The sequence below is a fragment of the Bos taurus genome, chromosome 21 (genome assembly GCF_002263795.3).
Source record: "Bos taurus isolate L1 Dominette 01449 registration number 42190680 breed Hereford chromosome 21, ARS-UCD2.0, whole genome shotgun sequence".
NCBI classification, from domain to species: Eukaryota; Metazoa; Chordata; class Mammalia; order Artiodactyla; family Bovidae; genus Bos; species Bos taurus.
In genome coordinates, this window is record NC_037348.1 from 16,142,195 (window position 1) to 16,158,077 (window position 15,883).

Genomic DNA, 15,883 nt, shown 5'->3' on the forward strand with positions numbered 1-15,883 from the left:
GGACATGTAACACAGGTCCATCTCATTCTATTATCATCCTATTTCAAGTTCATGACCTCTGTTTCATTTTTTCCCACCCCATAATTTTTCTGGGTGGCATTCTGGGTAATTTCTTCACAAAAACCTTGTAGTCCACTGAACATTCCTTCAGTTGCATTTAACCTATTATTTAACCCTCACCACAGAGGGGTTTTTTAATTCCAACAACTATTTTTAATCAATAGGAGCTTAATTTGCTTTTTTCCCAAATATACCTTTTCATTTTTCATAGAGTCCCATTCTCCCATTTCACTTTTTTTGTCTAAAATCTATTTGATTCTTCTAAAGATTCTAATGTTATCATCTCTCTCAGACAGTTACACAATTTCAAGTCCCTAGAGTGCTAATCCTTCCTCAGTTGTGCCAACCAACCCCTCCACATGATGGATAGCTTCACCATGTGAGTTGTCATTTTTTTGTCATGTGTGTGTGTGTTGGCCGCTCAGTCATGTCTGTGTGTGTGTGTTAGTTGCTCAGTCACATTTGACCCTTTGCTACCTCATAGAATGTAGACCGCCAGCTCCACCGTCCATGGGATTCTCCAGACAAGAATACTGGAGTGGGTAGCCATTCCCCTCTCCCAGGGATCTTCTTGACCCAGGGGTTGAGTGCCGGTCTCCTGCACTGCCGGCAGATTCTTTTTTTTTTTTTTTTTAACCCCGGGTGGGACTGCAGGCAGATTCTTGACTGTCTGAGCCACCATGCACCTGAGGTTATGAAAGTGTCCCTTCAGAGGAGTTTGCATTTGCTTCTGTTGACTAGTCACAATTCATTGGTCTGGAGCCATTCTATCTATAACACTCTTACACTGTTACAGCTACAGACTATTTGGATTCAACACTCACATGTGGCACAGGAAAGATATTTCTTTTTTTCACTGAAGACTTTTTTCCTACCCAGAATATTAGGCATGGATTTGCTTCCTTACTGCTTTTGGGGCGATGATAGGAGGAGGTTTCTGTTTCCTTTTTTGGAGAAAGCAGCCACTCTCTGAGATCTGATTATGTGCAGGAGGCTCAGTTTTAGTTATTTGTGTCATAAGCCTCCTGTCACTGCAAGGGAGTTTAATCCCTTCCCCCAAATTCCTGGGGTCCATATCAAAGGCTGGTCTATTTCTAAGTCACTGTAGCATTGGCTGGTACACCTAATGCTCCCCTAGTGCTCTCCTCTTCATTTCTGCCATCTCATAATTCCATTTTTTTCCTTTGAGTTTGCTGTATTTTTACTTTTCCCAATGTTTTATTCCAAAAGTTTTCAGTAAGTTAAAAGAATAGTATGCTCAACATTTATATGCTCTTTACTTAGATTCATCTTAGGTTAGAAGAGAGAGGGAGACTTCCTGTTTACTGAAGTACCTGTTAATGCTTTTGTCAACTTTTTCTGTTGAGCTCCTTTTCTTAACTGATTTATAAGAATTCTGGATGCAACTCATTCATCAGTTAGGGGTGTGGTGAATGCCTTTTCCCACTCTGTAGCCATGTGTCTTCACTCTCTTAATGGTACCTTTCAATACATAGACGTTAATTAATGAACTTAGGCTTATCAACCTATTCCTTTATGGTTAATTGAGATGTCTTTTTTTATTCTTCATAAGAAATTGCTCTTTACCTTTATTCTACGGATTTGCAATAGAAGCTGGGGATACCTCTTAGCTCAGTCCAGCGTTTTGCCAAAACCTACTATACAGCTTGTAAGGAAAACTCCATAGAAAGAGCAATAAACAATCAAGGAGCTTAAAGTTTATCCCTCATGACACCATCTAGAGTATTAGTATGACCTACTGACAATGACGTACCCCTCGTGTTGTGTGTAGCTCTGAGTTCAATCATTCTGTCACTCTACTACATGTCTTCAAACAAATTAAATATCAACTAGTTTCCCAGGGGCTTTGTTAGTTCAGACCCCAAATTTACATCATACTTAATGAGAAAAAATTTAAGCATATTTACCTTTGGATGTACTTCCTAGGGTAGGGATTAGAGAAATCTGTTGTCAATATTATTCAGTTATTATGACTGATGAAAAAGTTTAAAAGAGAAGAAAGTTCCTTCACTTCCAAGAATCTGTTTTCTCCTCCAAAGGATGATCCTATAATTTATTATCTAAGACAAGACATTTTGATAGTGAAAGGAAGTGCTCTTCATTGCTATTCTGGAATAACTGGCATAGACTGGAATGGTCCCCGGCACCTCTGCATGTGGTTGCTCTGCCCATTTGTAAAGTGGGGGGGCTGTACTCGATGATCTCAGAGATTCCCTGGCCTCACATTGTATTACCATAGGAGGGAAAAAAAGGAAATAGTTGCATTTCTTTAAACTCATTTCCTATTCTGATAAATAGGGATGTTGCTTCTTCTGTTACACAGCCTAATTTTTAATAATCTATGCTATAGTGAAAATTTTAATAATTTAGATAAACGTTCAGTTTGAGAAATATAAAATTAAGACAGGCTAATGTTCCCTTTTGCTTTTTTACTGAAAACATATAAGCAAACTCCAGCATGAAGTCTGATCATGGCTCGTAGTGAGAGGGCCAGTCCTGTGTCCGGAGTGTTCTCTGTCTCCTGGGTCTATCTCTGGTGTGTTCACTGGGAACCCAAGTCCCTCAGAATCCCAGTTCTTACAGCTGTGTTCTCCATGGTGCAGACACCTCTGGCAAACTTTAAAGTCTCCTCACAAACTCCTATGAAATAATGTTAAGTGAAGAAAGTAGAAGAGGCACAGAGACCAAAAAATGAAAAAGTCCAGAGAACAGAATAAAAAGCATAGAAACAGACAGCAGACGCACTCCCATATGAATGGGAACTTGGAACTTGATAGTGATGGCGTTTGCAACCACTGGGGAAAGAAAACGCAGTTTAAAATACAGTACTGGGCGTCTCCCCGGTGGTCTAGTGGTTAAAAATCCACCTTGCAATGCAGGGAACTCAGGTTGAATCTTTGGTCAGAGAACTGAGATCCCACATGACAGAAGGCAACTGAGTCCATGTGCCACAACTAGAGAGCTTGAGCATTGCAACGGAAGATCCTGTCTGTAGAAACTAAAAGCAGACACAACCAAATAAATAATTATTAAAAAAATAACATATAGTACTGATGTATTACTAATCTGTTGCTGCATTCAAAATTATCCCCAGATTTAGCAGATTAAAAGAATACACATCGATTTATCTCACAGTTTTGAGGAGTCAGGAAGCTAGATACTCTTAGCTGGTTCCTCAGCTTCCAGGATATCCCTCAGGAAATCCTGCTGGTCCAGTGGATAAGAATCTGCCTGCCAGTGCAGAGGACACAGGTTCGATCCCCAGTCCGGGAAGATTCCACATGCTGCAAAGCAACTAAGCCTGTGCGCCACAGCTACTGAGCCCACGTGCCTCAGTGACTGAAGCTCTTGCCCCCGAGAGCCCACATTCCACAACAAGAGAAGCCACCGCAATGAGAAGTCCATGCCCCGCAACAAAGAGAAGCCCCCACTCTCTACAGCTAGAGGAGGCTTGCACACAGCAATAAAGATCCAGGGCAGCCAAAAATAAATACATAAAGCAGTGTGTACATGTCAAAAAAAAAGTCAAAGTGGCAGCTGAGGCTGCCGTCATCAACTCAAGTTTCCACAGGGGCAGGACGCACTCCCAAACTCACCCAGCGGTTGTTAGCAGGATTCAGTTGCTTGCAGGTTTGAGATGAGGATTTCAGTTCTTTGCAGGATGTTGACCAGAAACCATCCTTGTGTCCTGGTCATAACGTTCCTCGCCACCACAGCCTCTGGCTTCCTCAGAAGCCAGAAAAAAAGCAACAGGCTAATGTTCCAAAGCCTGTCTTAGTTTTGTATTTCTCAAACTAAAAGTTTATCTAAATTATTAAAATTTTCATTATAGCATAGCTTATTAAAAATTAGACCATGGAACAGACGAGGCGACATCCCTATTTACCAGAGTAGGAAGTGAGTTCAAAGAAATGCAACTATTTCCTTTTTTTCCCTCCTAGAGTAATAGAATGGGAGGCCAGGGAGTCTCTGAGATCATCAAGTACAGCTTTCCACTTTACAAATGCAAGCTAAGAGGGCAAGAAAGAGAAAGTGGCAGCAAGAGGGAGAGTCCTAGCAAGGTAGAAATCACAGTCATTTGTACCCTGATCGTGGCAATGACATCTCATTACTCTTGTATTCTATTTAGGAGAATATCCTCATATTGTCAAATTCTAGTCATGAGGTCTAGCCCAAATGCAAGAGGAGGAAATTACACAAAGTAACAAGTACCAGGAGGTAGAAGACATTACAAGCTATCTTAAAAGTCTGCCTACCGCTGGGTCTTACCATTAGTCCAAAATTCTTCTTCCTAGTTTTTCCCAGGAGACCTAGCAATGCAAACTGGACTCTCAACGACCCCTTCTGCTATCCTTAGTTCCACATGTGGCTATCCAGACACACCAGTTCCTACTTTCCAAAGTTATTCTCCTATCCTCTTCCAGTCACGCCAGCAGATTTAGCCTGTGCTTTCAGAAAATGAAAATGGCAGACAGACAAAAGGAAAGCCTATCTCAAGTTAGAAAAAGCATTAAGGATGCTGCTGGTTTCCAAGAGAAATTCTATCCCCTTGTGAAAATAAAATCCTTGTTCTGCTTGTCCAGTCCACTTGACCCAGAGCCCAACAAAGGAATATTCCTGTTCACACTCACTGAAGCCGCACTGTCTTCCTGAAGGAGTTACTTGGCCCTAGGCTGTAGCTCAGCTCCTACAGCGTGACTTAAAAGGAAAACAACAGTTCTTGGTCCAAAGCAATAAGGAGACAAGTGAGTCATAACAGTCTGGATTCTCCACCAGCATAAGCAGCTCCGTGAATCGCCTCTATAAAAACCCTGCCTTTCTATCCCAAGCTGTTCCAAGTGCCAAAACCTTCCATTCAAGAGTTTTATAACTCAGCCCTGTGCTCACAAATGTCACTGCACATAAGAGGGCCTTTGATCTCTAGCCATACCCAAGCCCATAGTCTGCAGCGAAGCGTGGTTTGATAACTATCTGAAGAGAAAAGCGCTTGGGTTTCCTCTCGTTTCTTTCTATTCTACTTTTAATAGGCTGCTTAGCTTCAGGCATCTGCCCTCTGCCCTCCTAGCTTCCATCTCAACCAGAAGTGAAACAGGCCCATGGTTACGTGCTCTGAGAGCTCATGAAATAACAATGATGGTAGCAAATACTCGTAGAGGGCCCATATGAGCCAAGCGTTGTCTTAAGGAGTTTATATAGGCAATCCTACGTAGGAGGTTTTCACAGAGGAGAGGGAAGCACAGAGAGGCAGTGACTGCATGACAGTTAGTAAGGGATTTGAAACCAACCGGTACTTCCCCAAAGTATGTTTGCTGCTTTACTGTACACAAGCCTTCACTGAGAAGGCAAAATATGAAGACAGAAATGTGGGTCTATTTACTGTATGATCCTGCAATCCCACTCCTGGACATACATCTGGAGAAAACTCTAATTTGATAGGATACAAGCACTTCAGTGTTCACAACAGCACTATTTACCGTAGGCAAGACATGAAACAACCTAAATGTCCATCAATAGATGAATGGATAAAGAAGATGTGGTACATACACACAATGGAATACTACTCAGACATAAAGAAGAGTGAAATAACGCCATGTGTAGCAAAATGGATGCACCTAGAGATTATCATACGAAGTGAAAAAAGCCAGACAGAGAAAGACAAATATCATACAATATCACTTATATGTGGAATCTAAAAATAATGATACAAATTAACTAATATACAAAACAGAAATAGACTCACAGACTGAGAAAACAAGCTTATAGTTACCAAAGGGGGAAGGGTGGGGAGAGGGACAAATTAGGACTTTGGGATTAACATGCACATATTACTATATATAAAATAGAAAGCCAACAAGGTACCTACTGTATAGCACAGGAAACTCTACTCAATATCTTGTAATAATCTATAAGGGAAAATTTTTAAAAAGAATAGATACGAATATGTATAACTGACTCACTTTGATGTACACCTGAAACATTGTAAACCAACTCTACTTGCATTTAAGAAAAAAATAAAGAAACTCACAATATGAATTCTTTTTTTTAATGTGAGTTTCCCTTTAATAAGGAAGAAACTTTGAAATAAACTCCTTAGCTGTAAAAGCACTTTCTTCTTCCAGGTACTGTATCAGAAATGCCTTCAGTAAGAAGACTAAATGTACAAACCTTTGAACTAAAGTCATGAGCTGATTAATCAAATTGAACTGAAGACTAAACTATGCTTCGCGATGTATCTGAAGCAGCAGATTTCTTCTGTTGAAGTTTTTCCCTCCTGTTCAGTATAAAGATACAGGGCTCTATTATTGTCAAATTTCTTTAGTAGAAGAGGCTTTCATGACTCATCTGAATTAGAAGCCTCTATGTTTTTAAACTATGTTTTGTTAAGTGTGGAAATTTATGAAGTATGGCTAAGTCAGAACAGAACAGCAGTTCATAACTAAGTCCTAAGATGTATCATTTCAAGCATAACTACATTCAAAACTTAGATATTGAAAATTAAGTCCAAGAGAAGCTTCTATCTACAAAGAGCTGCTATAATGAAAACTACCTTCCTACTCTCAAGCCAGGTTAAAGGATGGATCTAAGCCCCTTCCTGGGAATAGGAGTAGGCACGTGTACTGTCCCCGGGCCCAGGGTTGGTCACATGGTTGTAACTGGGCCAATAAGAGCCCCATAATTTTGCTGGAATGATTGAGGAAGACTGTTTTTGGTTTTTTTTTTAATAATTTTGTTTATTGATTGATTTTTGGCTGCAGCAGGTCTTCATTGTAGCGCCAGGGCTTAGTTCCCCAACCGGGGATTGAACTGGCATCTCCAGCTTTGGAAGCTGGGTTCCCAACCACTGGACCAGTGGGAAATCCTGAGGGGGGTTTATTCTGGACTTTCTAAGCAGGTGAAATACAAGCTGTCGCTGCTCCGGGCCATCTCACTGGGGACAGCCTGCCTGTGAAGGGAGCCAATGTGGAAGGAAGCAGATAGAAACAGACGTCCTAATTTTCTTGGAGAATTTGGATCCAGGTGTACCTGAATCTGGAGAAGGCAATGGCACCCCACTCCAGTACTCTTGCCTGGAAAACCCCATGGACAGAGGAGCCTGGTAGGCTGCAGTCCACGGGATCGCTAAGAGTCAGACACGACTGAGCGACATCACTTTCACTTTTCACTTTCATGCATTGGAGAAGGAAATGGCAACCCACTCCAATGTTTTTGCCTGGAGAATCCCAGGGACAAGGGAGCCTGGTGGGCTGCCGTCTGTGGGGTCACACAGAGTTGGACATGACTGAAGTGACTTAGCAGCAGTAGCAGCAGCAGCAGTACCTGAATCTCCTCCTATGCTGTGTGGTTCACCAAGCCTATAAATTTCTTTTTTTAAAAAATGTATTTAATTGAAGCACAGTTGATATATAGTGTTGTGTTAGTTTCTGGTGTACAGCAAAAATGATTCAGTTATACATATATACTTATATATATATATGTATTCTTTTTCACCATCTTTTCCATTCTGGTTTATTGTAGGGATTTGAATCTAGTTTCCTGTGCTATTCAGTGGGACCTTGTTTGCCCATTCTGCATATAATCGTTTGCATCTGCTAGTCCCAGATTCCCCATCCATCCCTCCCCCACCCCGAAAACCTTTGTGTTTAAATCTGTGAATTGGGATTCTGCCCTCTGCAACCCAGAGTCCTAAACAGGACAGAGGAAATAGGTCAGCTGCCACCTCCTGCTCTGTTACTACTGACACCACAGGCCGAAAGAAATGAACACTCGTGAAAGTTGAGCATTTCAAAGGCACACCCATATCTTGGGTGTGTCCACGAAAGCAATCCAACAGCCGTGCACCCAGCTGGAGCTGACTTAGCTCCTAAGAAGGCCCACCCTACGGCTAAGGGTCATGCAAAGACGTTCTAGAGAGATAATGCAGTAAACAACACCACACACACACACACACACACCCATTAGGCAAGAACACCACGTACGTTCTTCTTAAGGGAAATAACCACAAGCAAAGGATGGTTATGAGTCAGTAACTGGCTATAATTAGGGGCTTTTCCCCCAACTAGTAATATCTGAATTAAGGTGGAGAGTATAGCACAGCCCAGCAGGCTGTAAAGAAGTAACCACATCTTGCTTGATGTTTCCATGACTCAATTCCTGAAGAACAGGTCCCTGCAAGTTAGGGGGAAAAAAAAAAAACCTTCATAGGAGAGTTTAGTACCTAAGTAATTGGGAGTTTCCACCTCTATCAGAGTCAAAATAATTCCACCTTCAGTCATCCAGTTTGGAGCCCAACATCTCTCAAGCAGCCACTCTAGAAATGTCCCATCTGCTGGACTTTAAGTCTGTTTTTTATTTCAAAACCTTTATTAATATATGTATAATACACAGAGAGGACTGTATAGAAATTATAGGTACCCTTTAAAATAACAGACCCTTTAAAATAACGACAACCCATCCACCCCCTGGGTTACGAAGCATATTGTGCTCTGTCACTAAGTTGTGTCCGACTCTGTGCGACCCCAGGGACTGTAGCCCACCAGGCTCCTCTGTCCTTGGGATTTCCCAGGCAAGAATACTAGAGTGGCTTGCCATTTCCTACTCCAGGGCATCTTCCTAACCTAGAGATCGAATCCACGACTCCTGCATCTCCTGCATTGGCAGTTGGATCCTTTACCACTGAGCCACTTGGGAAGCCCTAAAAAATATATTACAAGTCATTTTAAACACCACGGTGTGTCCCTTTCTAACTGCATCCTGTTCCATGGCACTCAGGCTTCCCTGATGGCTCAGAGATAAAAAAAAAACTTTGCTTGCCAATGCAGGAGACATGGATTCAATTCCTGGGTCGGGAAGATCTGCCATAGAAGGAAATGGCAACCCACTCTAGTATTATTGCCTGGGGAATCCCATGGACAGAGGAGCCTGGCAGGCTATGGTCCACAGGGTCACAAAAAGGTCAGACACAACTTAACGACTAAAACAACAACCCTGTCACTCTTGAGAGAATAACCACGATCCTGATTTTAATGAAAACATGCTTCTGCATTAAAAAAAAATAACTGTGATGTGATTGTACATCTCCCTATACAACATATTATTTCATTTTAGAAAACTCAGTCTAAGCGTACCCTGGAAGGGGCAGGCAATATCACCTGTTTTAGATGAAGGCACCCAAAAAAGCAAAGCTGAACTGAGTTTCTGAGTCATAGTCTGGCTGTAACTTCCACCCTTTCTGGTGAAGGTAGAAAGGCCAGGTTTTGTTGGTGAGTCCTCAGAAATGCAGAGCTTGCCAGAGCTGGGGCATTGGGCAGGGCTGAGGTGTGGCCAGGCACAGGACATCCAGCATCTGAATGGACTATTGAGTGCTTTCTGCTTCCAAACCCAGTACTTATCACCAGCTGTCAGGAGGAAGTGGAAACAGAAAATTTCTGTACGGTGAAATGAATGTTCTCAGCACATCTAAGTGGTTGTACATGTAAGCATTTCATTAGTATGTGGTCAAGATAAGCCACAATCAGAACAGAATATGAAATTCCGACATGTTGTTCTCAAGTTGAAAAAAAGAGGAAACGGCAGTGGTGGTCTTGCTGATGGCAGCCCTCACCTGACTCTCAGGTCCACACCTCCCCCCTGCACCAGCTGGCTAATCCCGTGCAGCTCGAATTCGGGAATCTTCTCTCACCATCCTCCAGGGGACTCCTTCTCAGATTCTCTAACTGGATACCCTAATTCTTCTGTCCCATGTCTTTCCTGATTTGTTCTTTCATTTTTAGTGCAGTGCATCCTTCTTGAGATGAGCTTCTTGAAAAAGGTTTTGCTATTGTTCAGTCCCTAAGTCATGTCCAACTTTTTGTGACCCCATGGACTGCAGCACGCCAGGCTTCCCTGTCCTACACTATCTCCCTGAGTTTGAGCAAGTTCATGTTCATCAAGTGGGTGATGCTATCCAACCTTTATGAAAAAAGGTTGCATGAGACATAAAGGTCTCAAGACTGTGTGTGCCTGAAGATGTAAAATCGTTGAGTCTCAAACTTAAATGATAGTTTAGGTATAGAATTCTAGGATGGATATCATTTCCCTTCAGAATTTTGAAGGCATGGCTCTATTATCTTCTTACCCTCAATGTTACCATTGAAGAGTCAAAAGCCATTTTTGTTCACAATCCTTTTAATTAATTTATTTTTTCTCTTTAGAAGCTTGTAGAAACTTAGTATTTGTTGCCAATGTTCTGAAATATCACAATATGTGCCTTGTAGTTAAGTCTGTTTTTATCCATTTTGCTGTACATTGAATGGACCATTCCAATCTGGCTACTTATGTCCTTTAATGCAGGGTAAATTTCCTAAATTATTTTCTGATAATTTTGTTTTCTCTGTTCTCCCATTCTGGAAACTCATATTATTCAGATAGCGCATCTCCTAAACGAATCCTTTAATGTTCCTATATTTTTATTCTTCTTCCCATTTCTATATTTTTACTGCATTGGGGGGTGATTTCCTTTTTTTCTGTGCGTCTTGCACTCAGTCTCTCAGTCATGTCCAACTCTGTGTGACCCCATGGACTGTAGCCCACCAGGCTCCTCTGTCCATGGGAGTCTCCAGGCAAGAATACCAGAGTGGGTTGCCATGCCCTCCTCCAGGGGATCTTCCCCACCCAGGGATCAAACCCACGGCTCCTGCACTGCAGGCAGATTCTTTACCGCTGAGCCAATGGGAAAGCCCTCCTTTTCTTCTACTGAGTTTTTTTTTATTTCAATAAGCACATTTTGTCCTTTGAGTGCTTCTTTTTTATAACTTCATGTTCCTTTTTCATAGATGTGGTATCCTCTCCTTTCCTTCTAAGGATTTTAAATATTGATTTTTTTTTTTTTACTACATTCTTCTCCCTGTCCTGTCTCTGTATTCCCTAAGTTCTTATTGTTTCCTTTTTTGTTCATGTCAGCCTATCACAATAGTGACTTGTCTTAGCTATCTAATGTCTTTTGACCATCTACTCTGAATAACCAGGAGTGAAGAAAACCTGCTTGGAAGCTCTGAGCATTTGATGAGCTTTATTGACTCTGAGCTTCAATGTGGGATTGTATGGATGGTCCCTTTGGGGTATAACCCTGATCTCAATTTGTTAGACTGGTCAATATCTCGAAGAACAGCCTTCTAATCTCCTCCTGCCTGGAGGCAGACCCTTGTCCAATATTCTGGACACCAATTAGAGGAACAGGTCTCTTCATTCTGAATTTATTGTACGTACAGTCACTTTTGGAGTAGGAAATGGCAACCGGCTCCAGTATTCTTGCCTGGGGAATCCCATGGACTGAGGAGCCTGGTGGGCTACAGTCCCTAGCGTCACAAAGAGTCAGACATGACTGAGCGACTGAGCAAACACATACAGTCACTTAATTACTCTGTTTCTGGTACAGTGTTGACATGGTGTAGTGCCCCCACCCACAGATATGTCTGAAGTACCCTATGCAGAGGCCCTCTGTTCTAGCCTGAGACTAAATGTTCAGATCTCTGTCAGGATAGATAAAGGGCAATCGTGAGTGACAGGGCAACATAGCTTTACTGTTCACAGTTTTTCAAGTTCAGAGTCTTCAACTTCATTTCTCTTGCTTGAAGTAATTTCTTCCCATTGACTGCTGAAAAGCTACCCATGAATGTAAAATATGGTGAGTGTTTACATTAAGCCATTCTGCAAATGCCTTTTGCAGAACCACCCCTACAAAGATCGTGAGAAATGTGTATGAACACCTTCTCCAGCTGAGGTAGAATTCTTGGCTGTAGGTAGGAAAAAAGAAAGTGAAGTGAAAGTCGTTCAGTCATGTCCGACTCTTTGCAACCCCATGGACTATACGGTCCATGGAATTAATTCTCCAGGCCAGAATACTGGAGTGGGTTGCCTTTCCCTTCTCCAGGGGATCTTCCCAACCCAACGATTGAATCCAGGTCTCCTTCATAGCAGGCAGATTCATTCCCAGCTGAGCCACAAGGGAAGCCCAGAAAAAAAGCATTCCTAGGTTAAATGTTGCTGGAAAAATCTCTCTCATTATCCAAGACAATTCCATCTGTAATTGCTTCCCATGTCTTCTGTCGTCAAAAGGTCTTCCTGTGGTTTAAAAAAAAAAAAAAAAAAGCTTTTCTAGGGATTTTTTGGCTAAGTAGTCCAGGTCCGTATAGACATGGTTAAGATGTTCGTGTACATCATCTCATTTGTTCCTTATAACAACAGTCCTGTTAATTAACAAGGTTGGGTATCATGATTACTGTTTTTACTATTATTGTTGTTGTTCAGTTGCAAAGTGGTGTCTGACTCTTTGCAACCCCTGGACTGTAGCCCACCAGGCTCCTCTGTCCACAGGATTCTCTAGGCAAGAATACTGGAGTGGGGTGCCATTTCCTTTTCCAGGGGATCTTCCCAAACCAGAGATCAAACCCAGGTCTCCTGCGGCTACTGCGTTGGCAGGTGTGATCTTTACCAGCTGAGCCACTGGGAAAGATCCGTTACTGTCACCCTTTCAGAAGTGAAAACAGGCTCAGAAAGGTTGGAGGACTCCTCAAAGGCCAGATTACCTGCAAGATACTTTCTTTCCTCCCCCACTCCTGCCAACTATGAACAAGATCAACCTTCAGAGCAGCAAGAGAGTTGAAAGCTGTCTCACCGTGGCAATTCCCTTCGGTCTCTGTGAGTGATAGCTTGGTGGCTTCCAGAGTCCATTGTGATTAGGCTCAATGTGCCAGCATATAGTGTATCCAGATGAACCAAAAGGCAAGATTGGGATTAGATATAGCAAGTCATGCAAGGACTTGGGCATACTGGGCTCCTGGTTGCTTCTAAGGAGCTATTGCAGCCAGGACAATGGGAATCTATGGCAGTGCCCATGTTAATAATCCTGTGGTTTGTACTTGAAGGAGCTGAGTTCTCTGTGTTTTCTAACTTAGATCTCTAACTACACTCACTACCTTAGCCACACCAGTGGGATTCATAGCAAGTCAAACTTGATTCACAGAGGGTCAAATTTGTTAAGTTTTAATAATTCTGTTCATAACTTATGATTTTAATGTTTTGTTTTTGTTTCAGCTTTATTGAGTGTGTATGTGTGTGTGTGTGTGTGTGTTTCTGTGTGTGTCTATACTCAGTTTCTTAATTATGTCTGACTCCATGTTCCTCTGTTCATGGGATTTTCCAGGAAAGAATACTGGAGTGAGTTGCCATTTCCTCTTCTGGGGGATCTTCCGCACCCAGGGATCGTACCCGAATCTCCTGTGTCTCCTGCATTAGGCAGGTGGATTGTTTACTACTGAGCCACCAGGGAAGTTCTTGTTACATATAATTGACAAATAAAAATTATATGTATTTAAGGTATAAAAAGAACTATACAAAAAAGACCTTCACGACCCAGATAATCACAATGGTGTGATCACTCACCTAGAGCCAGACATCCTGGAATGCAAGTCAAGTGGGCCTTAGAAAGCATCATTACGAACAAAGCTAGTGGAGGTGATGGAATTCCAGTTGAGCTATTTCAAATCCTAAAAGATGATGCTGTTAAAGTTCTGCACTCAATATGCCAGCAAATTTGGAAAACTCAGCAGTGGCCACAGGACTGGAAAAGGTCAGTTTTCATTCCAATCCCAAAGAAAGGCAATGCCAAAGAACATTCAAACTACCGCACAATTGCATTCATCTCACACACTAGTGAAGTAATGCTCAAAATTCTCCAAGCCAGGCTTCAACAGTACGTGAACCAAGAACTTCCAGATGTTCCAGCTGGTTTTAGAAAAGGCAGAGGAACCAGAGATCAAATTGCCAACATCTGCTGGATCATGGAAAAAGCAAGAGAGTTCCAGAAAACATCTATTTCTGCTTTATTGACTATGCCAAAGCCTTTGACTGTGTGGATCACAATAAAATGTGGAAAATTCTTCAAAAGATAGGAATACCAGACCACCTGACCTCTTTGAGAAATCTGCATGCATGTCAAGAAGCAACAGTTAGAACTGGACATGGAAGAGCAGACTGGTTCCAAATTGGGAAATTAATACATCAAGGCTGCATATTGTCACCCTGCTTATTTAACTTATATGCAGAGTACATCATTTAAAATGCTGGGCTGGCTGAAGCACAAGCTGGAATCAAGATTGCCAGGAAAAATACCAATAACCTCAGATATGCAGATGACACAACCCTTATGCCAGAAAGTGAATAAGAAGTAAAGAGCCTCTTCATGAAAGTGAAAGAGGAGCGTGAGAAAGTTGGCTTAAAACTCAACATTCAGAAAACTAAGATCATGGTATCTGGTCCCATCACTTCATGGGAAATAGATGAGGAAACAATGGAAACAATGACAGACTTTATTTTGGGGGGCCCCAAAATCACTGCAGATGGTGACTGCAGCCATGAAATTAAACGATGCTTACTCCTTGGAAGGAAAGTTATGACCAACCTAGACAGCATGTTAAAAAGCAGAGACATTACTTTGCCATCAAAGGTCCATCTAGTCAAGTCTATGGTTTTTCCAGTAGTCATGTATGGATGTGAGAGTTGGACTATGAAGAAAGCTGAGCGCTGAAGAATTGATGCTTTTGAACTGTGGTGTCGGAGAAGATTCTTGAGCGTCCCTTGGACAGCAGGGAGATCCAACTAGTCCATCCTAAAGGAAATCAGTCCTGAATATTCATTGGAAGTACTGATGCTGAAGCTGAAACTCCAATACTTTGGCTACTTGATGCGAAGAACAGACTCATTTGAAAAGATCCTGATGCTGGGAAAGATTGAAGGCAGGAGGAGAAGGGGATGACAGAAGATGATATGGTTGGATGGCATCACCGACTCAATGGACATGAGTTTGAGTAAATTCCGGGGGTTGGTGATGGACAGGGATGCTTGGCATGCTGCAGTCCATAGGGTCGCAAAGAGTTGGACACACCTGAGCAACTGAACTGAACTGAACTGAAAGGCGTAAGAAAAAAAAGATACATGCAACAAGTAAAGCCAAAATTATAATCCAGGTATCCTGCCCCACGGGTACCGCTGTCTACTACCTCTGTACTACCACTGCTGCAGATAAATTAGTATGGTCTTTGGGATGTAGCCACTGAAATTTTCCCAGGCCAATTTTACAGAGGAGAAAAATTGTCATGCACCTTGAATAAAGGTTGTAAGCTCTTTTCACAATTTGTACTTTCCCTGGGAGGCAGAATATATGAATGTTTCACTTCAAGCCCCTGGAGCTCTTGCCTTTGAACTACAGCATTGAAGCCATCCTATGATGTGGTGACTGAGGTGACAGCATGCTCAGTGGAAATTTATCCTGCAGACAATTACTGTGACTTCGTGGCCAGACAGGCGTTTCCATTTTCCTCTGTGCCTCAGCCAGGCCGGCGTTGCCCTAATGTCTGACTTCTTCATTTCCAAATTAGCATGACCAGCACCAAAAACAAGTTGCAACCGTCCTGTCCTTTAATTTTTACCTAATTACAAAGTATATGATTAGTATTAGGAAAGGCACAGATTTTACGGCCCTTCCAAATCCCTGGTTCCTTGAGTTTAACTATCTGGATTTCACTAAAGATATATACCTAGAAACATCTAATGAATAGGGCATGTCCAAAAAGCCATGTGTAAATTACTTTTTTTGCATATATTTCCCCATAGGGTAATTGTATTGTGCTTTTTAAAGGCATGACTAAGCCAAGAAATAAGTTGGTCCCAGGTCAGCACACCAAAGCCTGCTAGACTTGTTTTTAACCCATAATCTACTTAAAGTATAGTGTTAATACTAGAATATCAGATACATTTGGTTCTGAGC